A 12,677-nucleotide genomic window follows, 5' to 3' on the forward strand; every position below is an offset into this window, starting at 1 on the left:
AACTCTATATAAATAAGACCAATACATGTACTTGAATAAGGGGTGTTACAGTATTACATTGTCTGAGCTGAAATACTTCCGAAAATTGAGATTATGCGCTGAACTCTTATAAACTGTGTCATGACTAAATAGTTGAGTCTGAAACATGATGGTTGGACTGAACTGAATTCATAATTTACAAGGATGGAATAGATTATCTATTGGGATGGTAATACACGTGAGACTTCGGATTGCAGGCTGGGTGAAAAGGTGAAAAACCACAGTAACTTTTCTGCCTGACTGTTAAACTGAATTATACCGGACACTTATACTTAATTGGAGGATCTCTTCAACATTCTTTCTAAAGAAGTTCAAGTAGCATTAGGGAGCGAAGAACCTTGGGCATGAGTTACATGAGACACCCAACTAGAGGATCCCAACATTGACACTACTCTATAGCATGGAATATAGACATAAACTAGGACAAAATTCCTAGGCCTTAGGCAATGCAACTTCTTACTTTTAAGATTAGCACACTTCTCGAATATCCCTTAACTATACTATTCTCCTTAAATACCATACTTATTTGATTCAACTTAGAATTCTTATACGGGCATTGATAACTCTTTCTACTAGTGTCAAAAGTAGCTTAAATCCTTTCACGTCGTCAAGCCTAATTCTAAATCACAAAATTCAATATGAACACCACAATACTAGTCTAAACCATATGATTCAATCTTCTATATCCTCTTTAGAGATCACACCTTAAGCATAACGTGCCTTATCACTTCAATGACCAACTCTGAACTCTTACTATGGATTCACTAGCGCATATTATGTTTCTCACTTAGATCCCAACATGTCATTCAAGCCTATCTTTATAACTACATATGAACTTCAAGGCAAACACTAATCAAGACGTACTTCATATATTCTCTAAACCACCATCAATACAACTCCCACGCGTTACCCCAAGAATATACACACACAAATTTTCAACTAACCATAACATGTATTAAAGACTTTCCCCAATCTTACTTCATATTTATGAGCTTATCTAATACAAGCATACAATGATCTTTTATCAACAAGAAAAATATTTAATCACCACCACTATCCTTATATAAGGAGGAGTCACTAAGAAGATAGAACATAAAACCTTGAAGCATGGAAGGATATTATACGAGACTTGACACTTAACTAAGGCAGGAGGAATAGCAAATCAACATCAAGGATTCATCAAAGTGATCTGAATTTGGGGCATGCATGACTATAAGCTGAATCTCCTCAATCATAAAGAGTATAGCGTGAATTATGGGAACTGAGCACACTATAAAGCATGAGTACATGAGTCATGAGTTGTGTGACCTCAATTTGGAGTTGTAACATATGGAGTATAATTCCGATTACTCGAAGAACTAGAACTCCTCATTATGGAATTAGAAGAGTACATGACTCTCTATCATATGCATGAATCATAAACTATGATCATGGAACTGAAACGTGAGGCATGAGTAAGTATTGGGATAACTGAAAAATACTAAGATAAGAATGGGTTGAGATTCACTCTCACTTTCTGGTGTTTTATATCATACTTCATCACTACTAGAATCTGAGAGCCTTACTTGGTTACTTGTTCTATTATCTCCCCCTTAGCCTTAAGCCATTATCTTAAGTTTGAGAGATCCCTTACTAGACTCTAACTAAACTACACTTACAGCACTTTAGGGTCTGGAAAACTACGATACACGCATATCATGGAACTTAACCCAAATGACTACATCTTAAAGTGGAAAACCCACTGTTAATACTACCTTCTAAGATACACTATATCTTTCTATAGCCACCGATAGTCATCAGATAATACTTGCACACTTACTAACTTTGGGTCGTCATGAGTATCCCCATAGTCAAAGTGCACACCCTCTAGCGCTTCAACTCTTATTTCTATTAGCTCAACCTTCAAAACTTAAACATAGATTCTAACACTTAACATGGATATCACCTAGCCTTTGATGAACCATACTACTTCCGACATAGCTTACCAATATCGCGACTCCAAAGGCATAACCCTCTACCGTGAGAATTAAGATCATATCAAAAGGCTCAACACTATCAATCAAAACTCCGTTAACTTGGCTATTTATAACACCATATACCATCTAACTAGTCTTTTTCCACCTAGCAAATCAACGGTACCACTAGCTACACACAACATATGATAGCCTTAGAAAAATACCGCAACCTCATATCGCTTAGGCATACTTCTACATCATACATACAACATCATACTTCATTACGAATCAATTAAACTTAATCTCTTGCGTACACTGTTCAAGCCTATTAGATCACTTTCATACAACCGATATCATTACCCAAGCAATCCTCACAACTACCTTAATGGCCATCAACTGTCCAAACTTAATGTCTAGTGCTAAACATGATTTACAACCCAACCTTACACATAATTTTCACAAACATTCATCATTAGGGACAACATTCATCATTAATCTTAAGCCACTATTCTTATATCCACATTCTACATTAAATTCAAGCCTATAGTCTAGCATCAATCATCTACCACCACTAAAGAATGCAACATTATATACTAGTCCATCAAATTGGGACATTCTATGCAAATACCTTGAAGATCTACTACATGCCTTTTCATCAGTAGTACTAGTTTACAACTACCAAAGAAAAGAAGGTCAAGGGGTAAAGTCACATAATAGACATGATCAACCTTAATCTTATATTATAACCCCATATAATCTTATCTACTTATACGGATTTCTCACATCACACTTACTTACCCCAGCGGGCATTATGACTATCTTCAAATTCCCCATTCAACAATGAGTCTATACTTACAACTTACTGGCTAATTTAGCCATTTCATTCACAGCCTATAAGGGGTTTCTATAACCACCTTAAATATTCACTCTGGCTCTTTCCTTATTTTGAAAAGAGAAACAATTAAAAATCTGAGTCAAACACTTCCTTCACAGACTACCATACAATCCACGAGTGGTACTACCATATTAGTCTACCACCATAAAATGGTAATTCATTCTCAATAAACAGTTATTCGGCTATAAATATTTAGTTACACAAAAGTCACCCTCACTCCGACCTATAACCTTGTGACTTAATATCACCAAATACTTGGTCTAATTTCACTACCAATAGGTCATGACACCGACACTTTAACTTATACTACTACTCGGGGTGGAAACACAGTTCCAACAAACACAAGAACAACAAATTGCTAGTGAATCGAAATAGGCCTCACGCGGCTTCACTAGACTTTGATTTTTGTGTTTTGAAGTAGAAAATGAAATGAATAACAAAGCAACTATGCTAGTGAATCGAACGAGCCCCACACACCTTTACTAGGCTTTTTGTTTTCAACAACACAATGATATTCAAGATTACAAGAGATAGAAACTTGATACACATTATTCAATGACCCAAGAATACACATCTTACTCTTGTCTTAACTGAATGCCTCATAAGAATGAGGACACAATTTTTAATCTAGGAAGCTCCTCTCCAGTCCTTTGTGTGACTTCTGAAATTCCTACTAGTAAATCTAAGAGCATTATCTGGGAACACCGGAGTGAGAAAAGAGTTAGGCTAACTTTTATTTCGTATAGGCGACATCATAGCACTAATTAGAGTATGAGGGAGGAACAGTATAAATCTATAGCACGAACTAGAACATGAAGAAAGAGAGACATTCCTAAACGCCTTGTAGCCTCTTGCTTATAAACATGGCATATTATACACCCATAAACAAGACTCTACCCGATGAGATTTTGCAGACACCCTGGGACCATGAATCGTGCTCTGATACCAAGTTTGTCACGATCTGAACCAGGGCCCTGGCCGTGACAGACATCTCGAACTATGAAGGATCGAGAGCCCTTCTAACTTGAAATTATATAAACATTCATATATAAATAGGAAATGCGGAAATAAAATTTTCTATGAAAACATGGTCATAACCTAAATTTAGTTTAACAATGAGGAATAAAACCCAATATCAACTAAATACCGTCTGAAAATCATCTATGAAATCTCTACTACATAATCAAATAACAACTGTCTGAAAACTGGCACAGGGCCCCCAGTAGACCAAAACCATAATAACTAATAACTTGTCTGAAAGAAACTAGGCCTTCTGAAATATAGAAGGCTCACCAACTGGACTCTGCACTTCTGTCTGAAGGAATCTATTGCTTATCAAGATCCTTAGATTGTGCCTCAGAACCTGGAGGGAGGGGGGGTCAATACAAATGTACTGGTACACAAAGAAGTTCAAGATAATGCTTTTACATAAATAAAATAGCCGAGAGTAGGTCAAAAAACATCATAAAAGATATAGTTTAAAACAGATGGGCAATTCTTTCATAAATCATAAAACATTCTTGTAATGTAGTTCTGCTCTTTGTATTACTTCTGAGTTAGGTGGCACTCCCCTACAAGTCTGATATTCCACGGGCTATATGGAATCCGCCATTGTCTCGACAGGGAAGCCCCCAACCCAAGTAGGCCGCAAGGATTGGAGTGTCTGAGTCTGATACGCTACACGTCACTAGGCCAACGTAATATAATATACCCAAATCGGTAAATTACAATTTCGGGAAATGAGTTATCTGAACTCGTACCCTCTTCGGGGAACCACCTAACATCTCTTTATGCCCTATTTTTAGCCTTTTCTGAACATGCATCATTCTGGAGTTCTAAAACATGAAAGCCTGATAAAGTCTGATTTCTGTATTAGTCTGTGTCTATTATGGCATTGTCTGAATTGGTATCGTCATACCAAGACTTGCAAGTCGTGTTTTCTGAGCCATAATGCATTAAGCAAGATCTTTTATTAAAACATAGTTCAGACCACCCACATGCAAATAGTATAAGAGATTTCATGTTCCAAAACATAAATCAAAACTATGCAAGAATTCTTCAAACATATGGTGGTCAAGTGCTTTTGGCAAAACCATGTACTCTTTCATTATGTGTATTTTTCAACATTTAGCAACATGCTCAACCCTCTCTTTCGTGTTCAAAATCATATTCAAGTCATAGCAAAATCCGAATATTTCATATCATGCTTTCCAAAATTTATTGCACAACAATTCATATTATACGAAAAATAGAAAAAAATCATAACAAGAGAGGGATTCATTATAAATCATGCTCTCAATTGAATATTCATCCTTAAACACATGATTTCATACATGTATGATTTCAAATCACTTTGGGGGAAGGCCTAAAGGCCAAAACAATATCATCAATACTTTTAAAACATGAATATATTAATAAATTCAAAACCCCATTCTTAAAATCATGATTTCTATGCCCATGAGATTTTAAGAAAACCCCGCGTACCTCTATTTCAGAAAATAATGAATGATTCTTGAATCTTGAGGATTGAAAATTTCGAATCTCTAATCAATTTTGAAAATCCACGGTTGAATCTTGAGTTATTAGGGTTTTTTGTTTGAAACCCTTGGGAGAGTTATTGAGTAATTTGGGTGAATTGTGATGGATTATGGTGTATTTGGGATTAAGTTCGTGTTTAAGTTGATAAGAGATTGGAAAATTACTATTTTGCCCTTGGGAGTACGGAATTAGAGTGCAGGTTTTGGCCTAGGGCGATACCCAGGGCGGCGACCTGCCTGGAGCACCGGAGTACCCAGGGCATCGCCCTGCCTAGAGCGGTGCTAAGACCAGGGCGGCGCCCCGCTTTGAGCAGCGGGGTACCCCAGGCGACGCCCGCAGATCACCTCAAGCTACTAGAATTGCACACCAAACATTTCCTTGTGCGTTTCAAAAAATTCTGAAACTCATCCAAGATGTACTATGAGTTTTTCCGATCACAACACAATAAGAAAATCAAGAAATGGAAGTCGGAAAGGTCAAAAATAAAATCTCCGAAGATTGAGAGTTAAAAATGAGACTAAGTCTCTTTGATACTTAGAAAAATTTTCAAGTTTTTTTTTCAACTCTATAAGCATACTACTAAGAGTAACATATCGAGGATTCTTGCTGGGGGTATTACAACGATAGTTCGATTTATAGTTCAAAAATACGGGGTGTTACAAAAATTTACATCCTTTTCCTGAGGAATTTTGAAAATTTGTATCCCTTATGGAATTGCAAGTGAAAAAGAAAAAATTATATTTCTATATGGAGGCATGTGCACATCTCCTTTTCACATTCCTGAATCACCACTCCACCTTATTTTAGATATCATTGTTCTTAATTTTCTCTCCCAGTAGGCCTACATATCGACTTCAATATCTTCATTTCCAAACTCGCATCTTTCGAACGTGACAATGCTTAATTGTTCAACACTTCACTCCATACAAATTGATAGAATGGTATGGTTGTTAGAAAAAGAAAAGCCAAAACTACATTCCTTTCCTAAGGGATGTTAGAAAATTTGTGTCTCTTTTCTCATGGAATTGTAGAAAATTTATTGTCCTTCCTTATGGGATTTTACCTTTTATATTATTTGATCTAGTGACTAGCAAAACAATGTTGCTTTCAATTTTCCATGACGAAGAATTAACATCTATGTATTGGATATAGGTTGAGAGTTTCAAGAAAGAAATTTGTGGTGTCACATGTGTTAAATAACTTGACAACGTATATGCCATTGCTTCTTTTGCATTAGTGTTTTTATTTGCAGCAAAAGATTTTGAACAGAAAAGTAGTTTTTCCTAGAGACGTTTTTGTGTGTCTTCAACATAGTTTTTCTGTCTGTCCTGTCCATGCATTATGTAATAATATTATTTAAAAAAAAATTGTAAGAGTCACGCTAGAGGGTTTAGACCTTTCACTAAGGATTTTGGGGAGTGTTTCTTGCTACAAAAATGACATATTGAAATTCTTGTCTAATGCGTTCAGTGTTCATAATATTAGCTATAACTAGGATTTCCACCAAATTCCTTACCATAATAGTTTTTTTTTTTTGTACTTTTTAATCTAGTAGCACAAAGATGACTCTATCAGAAAAGGAGCTCTCAAAACTTTTCAAAGTTCGTAGGACACTGATGGAATTGTTGTAGAAGATCTTTCCTTATATTGATGAAATACTCGGTGTTTATTTTATTTCTCCAACAACAAATTTGATCTTTTTCCAGGTTTTATGGCGTAAGTTCCTCATTTTCTAAATAATATGTCAGTACCGTATATCGCTTCATTAATTAAGTATATACTTGAGGATTTCATTTTTTTTCTACATGTCTCGGTTGTCCTTGGTTCAATGATTCCAGATATAGGTGTTCTTTCCTGAGGAGCCAAAAGTTGGTGTTAAGACAATGAAAACTTATACAGAGCGCATAAAGAAAGAAGATGTCTTCCAAGCAATCCTGATTGTACAATAAAATTTGACTACCTTTACTCATACCTGTATAAGTGAAATATCTACAAAGTTCCACTTGGAGGTTTTCCAGGTGATTACGCTAATATTTCTACTATTAGCTTGTTCTTACTTCTTGAATAAAGGATTCCAATTGTTATGAAATAGCTGTAGAGCTTAGTTTATTCTTAGTCTTGTGATCAACTTATTTTTGATACATTTGTTATTTGGTTTGTTTGATTTTGAGAAAATGATCAAATAGCCCCCCAACCTATAGTCGAAATCTCAACTACACACTCAACCTTACAATTAGACTTATTACCCACCTGATCTATTTTTTTCTATATTTATTAACCCTCTAAATACTGAGCTGGCAACATAAACCAAGTAAAAAAACTTTCATGCATTTCACGCATCTGGCCCGCTTGGCCCACGTCTAAACAAAATAAAATATCTCTTTTATTTTTTTAATTTCAATTTCTAATCAAAATATTTTGGTTGTGGATTTTCAAACAATCATCTTGTTGTTGTATCTTGGTGTTTTTTTTTCTTAAACTAAAAAAATTGAATTAGGGTTTTTAGGTAATCTCCAATTTTATAAATTAATTGAGTGAAATTAACTGACTCTTTCTGTTATGACGTTGCCTAAGTGTTCGATTAATAACACAATCCATTCGTAAGTACATGATTTGTTGAGTGTTTAAGTGAGTTTATTAGAAATTAGGGCTTTTCTCCTAATATGAAAACTTAAAATTTCAGTTGTGTTTATAAGGGAGGCTAGTACCAGAATTTTTGGATGTTGATGTAGATAAGAAATCATTAAAGCATGTCAACAACAAAAAAGAAGAAGAGGGAGACCAAAAAATGCAACACCAACTCCTTCTGCACCTACTGTTTTCCCAGCATCCTGTTCTGCATCTTCTGATTACTGTGCATCATCTTCAATGGTTGGTACTACTAAAAGAGGAAGGGGTAATGTGTAATACCCCGCATGTTTCTAAGCTAGGAAGTGAATAAGTATTCTTACGTATGAAATCTCCTATCCTGTGATTCATAATTGAGTACATGACTTACCATGAATATTCTAGTGATAGGATAGCTTATGATGCATTAAGCATGTTCATATGAGTCACTTAAGGTAATACAAGCTAAGAGTTTTTGAATCCATCAAGTTTTAGTGTTTGATTTTGCAAGGGTCATCTTTGAATGAGTATAACTCGATGTTAATGTGTTATTTTGGCTGATTTAGATCCACCAAATTGTAGAAAATCGAATTAGCTTTCCAACGATACCAATTTCGCCTTAATCCAATACCCGAGCGAAAAGTTATGCCCATTTTCGTGAGAGACAGTAAGCATAGGCGATTGGTTAGGCGCCGCCCAACCCAGGCATAGGCGATCACTTGGGCGCCGCCTAAGTCAATTTCAGGTGTCAAAAACACTCCGTCTTGAGTTATTTTAAAGGTAATTAAGTCTTTAAATACTCCTTACACGTCCCTAAACTTAACCCTACGGAATATATATCTTCTAAACATACTGCAACCCTATTTTTCATCTCAAAGCTCATCATCCAAGAGCACTAAAGGAGAAAAACAACTAGGGTTGCATAACTAAGCTTGAAGATCCGATTTCAAGGAAATTCCTCCGTCAATCATCAAGAATCTTCCTTCTAAGGTATGCGTAGTGTTCATCCACGGATTCCTTTCGTCCGTGGAGTTCAAGAGTAAATCTTTAAAATACAAAAGCTTGGTTAATTGTGGTGACATGATCATACCCATGTTGATGCTTGTTTGTTTTCCTCTTTTTCATTATAACGTATGATTTCTATATTGTTGGGTGTTGATGATCATGTTGTTGATATTGGGTGATTCCCAAAATGGAATCTTTATATGTTTTTATGAATTCATGATATCATATGAGTTGAAAACATGTAAGTTTGGTTGTTCATAATGTATAATTTGGTGATTTCACCTATGCTTAAGATTTGCATGTAAGGTGTTTGATAAAATGCCTAAGGAACTAGAAATCATGCAATATAGCTAAATTGTGACTAAGTGAAGGATTCATGATATACCCTTACGTTCCAATGACTTCTATGTTGATAATGTGCCTTGTAAATGTTGTTGGAAGACTCATGAACTATTCCTATGAGATTATGCTATGTTTACTTGCAAATCCTACTTATGACAAGATGTATGATAACCATGCAACCACATGAACTTCCATGCTATTGGTATGTGTTGCCAATATGATTATGCAATGAACATGATATTAAGATTGTGCAAGTACTTCCATGTGATATGAAATCCTTTCCATGCAATACATTGTTGATAACCATGCTTAGTATGAGATCCCTACTTATGATATTATAAATTATGGACTCTACTCTTATGATCAAGTCAATCATGTGTATCAGTTTTCTTCCATCGAGTCCTGGGGGTACTTGTACCCGAAAACTATAGCTGTGTGCCTAGATCCATGTCATGTTTCATGATATTCGAACTCACTCAGGAAAACCTCATGATCTTAGTCAGTTGTCAGATATCAGTAACATTCCGCCAGTCAACAGAATTCAGTAAGATTAAGTCATGCACAGTCAGTTATTCATATCCAATCCCTCCAGATGGGAGTAGAGGTTAGCACCGAGTGAACCCAAGGATGGGAACTCACCCGCCAGTTCAGGGTGTGATTCTTAGTAGCAATCCTTGTGTTCCAGAACTACGTAGACAGCGTAGGTTGAGACATCTTAACCCGTCAGATTAGGGTTGATGAGGTGGCTTAACCCGTCAGTATAGGGTTCCCACCGTTCTCATTGAGTACCCGCCAGATAAGGGTCACTCACAGACTATCCTTACCCGTGGCATGATATTGACACCCCTCTAGTCGGGGCAGAGATTAGACCCCAGCTTAGCCATAACAGCATACATAGGGCATGTCGGTTGAACACTACTTCCCACAGTTTCAGTATCAGTCTCAGTAAAAAAACTCAGGGCGTTCTTCAGATTTCAATATATACAGGACTGTCAGATACAGTCATCCATGTTATCAGTTTCAGTATCAGTCATGACAGTTATCAGTAAACCATGTATTAGCTTACAGGTCATGCTATCACGTATTCATGGTCCCCGTGTCTATATATGTGTGTTTGCACTCCCACATTCATATTAGTCAGTCAGTGTTGTTCATGCATGAAACCCTTTATGTTCAGCCTACCTTCCTCGTATACTTAGTACTCCAGTTGTACTGACGCATTTGTGCTATGGTGCTTTCCTTTCATATTTCACCATAGGTTCCGAGACATGAGCTCCAGCCTAGTAGTAGCGGTAGCATTCCAGTCGCAGAGACACAGTGAGTCCTCATTGATTCGAGGACAATATGATTTGTTCATTTATTTATTTCTTCAGTTCAGTTTTACGGAGTTAGTTGGAGAATGTTCCTTCTACTCCTTATTCAGATAGTTTAGAGGCTTTCAGATTTATGTTCAGATATACGTTCAGATTGAGTTGTTTTGGGTATTTTCACCCATATGATTGTATTCAGTTGAACTTTATGGCCTTACAGTTCCATGTATTCCGCATTACTATATCATGATTTGCAGTATACAGGTACAGATATCAGTCATGGGTTAGCTTGTGGTCCCTCGGGGTCATGATCACCGTGTAGCATTCTGGTTCAGCAAATTGGGGTATTACATAATGATAGGGAAAAAGCATCTCCATTGAAAAGGTCAAAAGTAATGGGAATGGGTGTGTTCCAAGCTGAAAATGGATTCAAAGTCCTAAATGTAAGTATCTAGTTGTGTTGTACTTATGTACATATGAGTCTTTAATGTATGAATCTTTGAATAAATTTTTTCTTTCACTGTAGCCTGGCATGCCTAGCAGTAAGATCTGCTCTACTGGTCAAGCAAGGGTAACAAGATCAGCTGATATAACTGGTAACATTGGTTATACACCAACTTCTACCAGTAAGCTGAAATGAAATGGCAAAGAAGCAATATCAACAAAAAAAACTACAAGAGATTAAAGAGAAGAAAAGGAAGAAGAACGTAGGAAGCAGCTCAAATAATCCAAGTAAAAAAAACACTTCTTCAAAGTCCAAGATGCCCTGGAAATTGTAGTGATGTTGATTATTTTAAGCACTGTTTTAAGTTAGATCAGTTGACATGAAAATAATTTTATTTTGGTGTTGGAAAACAATTAAAGCGCTATATAAATATTTTGTTGATGAATGTTTCCTAGTGGTTGGTATGAATGATTAGGTTGTGCCTAATGGTTGGTATGAATGATGATGTTGTGTGAAGTTGGAATATTTTGTTGATGAATTAATGTTGTCATTACCCATTATTGTTGTGTTAAATGATTGTAAAGTTGATATAGTGGCAACACAACATTGTCATTACACAATTTCAGTGTAAACACATAGCAGCAGCACGGGACTTTGCCTAACAATACATAAATTTACAATTGTAAATAATAACATAGCAACAACACAACACACTGCAACTGTAAACAATAACATAGCAACAATACACGACACAATTTTGTAAGTGTAAACAACAATGTAGCAGAAACACAACACAATTTAGAAAGTGCAAACATTAACATACCAGCAGCACAAGTGCAAACAATAACATAGCAGCAGCACAACAAACATCTGAAGTAAGACTATGCAAAAGACACCATAATAGAACATAGTCTGATATATTTAGAGAGGTATAAAAAATTTACACCATATTCGACCATATCTAGCAACTACTTTCAGTTCATTTGTTGCTGATGAACATAGCAGCAACACAAATAAAAATACATAAAAATATCTTCCTATCCAACCTACATCGTCTCCATCTTCTATTGAGTTTCTTCTTCCGCATCAAGTTATCAATTTGGGCCTCTTTAAGCCATAAGTCTTCTTCCAACTCATTGATTTTGTTCACCAATCTTGGAATGATAAAATTTGATCTTGGATCCACTTTTTCTTTGTCCCTCCATAGAAAAAAATTACATTTTTGAGATTGAATTTTTTTTAGAAATCAGGACATTATCATAATTTGAATATAAACTGACAGCAAAATACAATGTAAAATGCATACACCATAGTAGGGGCAAGACCAAAATCTTCTTCCCGAATTTGACTTCGACCATGAAGTTTGCAAGTCAACCAAAATACCATGTTTTCATCTCACAACAGCATTGACCATTGGATCTGATTCATCCATACAAAGCTTATTCAATTTTGAATTTGTCATTTCATGAATTCAAACAAAATCGTTCATCAAATTAAAATCCTAAATTAATAGTTGAACCAAATTACAAAATAAAATTCAA

General features: G+C 35.8%; 1 long non-coding RNA gene across 1 annotated transcript; it reads left to right on the plus strand.

The window, feature by feature from the left end:
• The first annotated feature begins 8,984 nt into the window (after nt 1-8,984).
• LOC107850222 lies at nt 8,985-11,581 on the plus strand. The gene is made up of 3 exons (XR_001668522.2): nt 8,985-9,024; nt 10,956-11,134; nt 11,218-11,581. It is a non-coding gene; the product is annotated as an uncharacterized LOC107850222 (long non-coding RNA).
• Nucleotides 11,582-12,677: the final 1,096 nt, after the last annotated feature.

Source organism: Capsicum annuum, chromosome 12, assembly GCF_002878395.1.
Source record: "Capsicum annuum cultivar UCD-10X-F1 chromosome 12, UCD10Xv1.1, whole genome shotgun sequence".
NCBI lineage: Eukaryota > Viridiplantae > Streptophyta > Magnoliopsida > Solanales > Solanaceae > Capsicum > Capsicum annuum.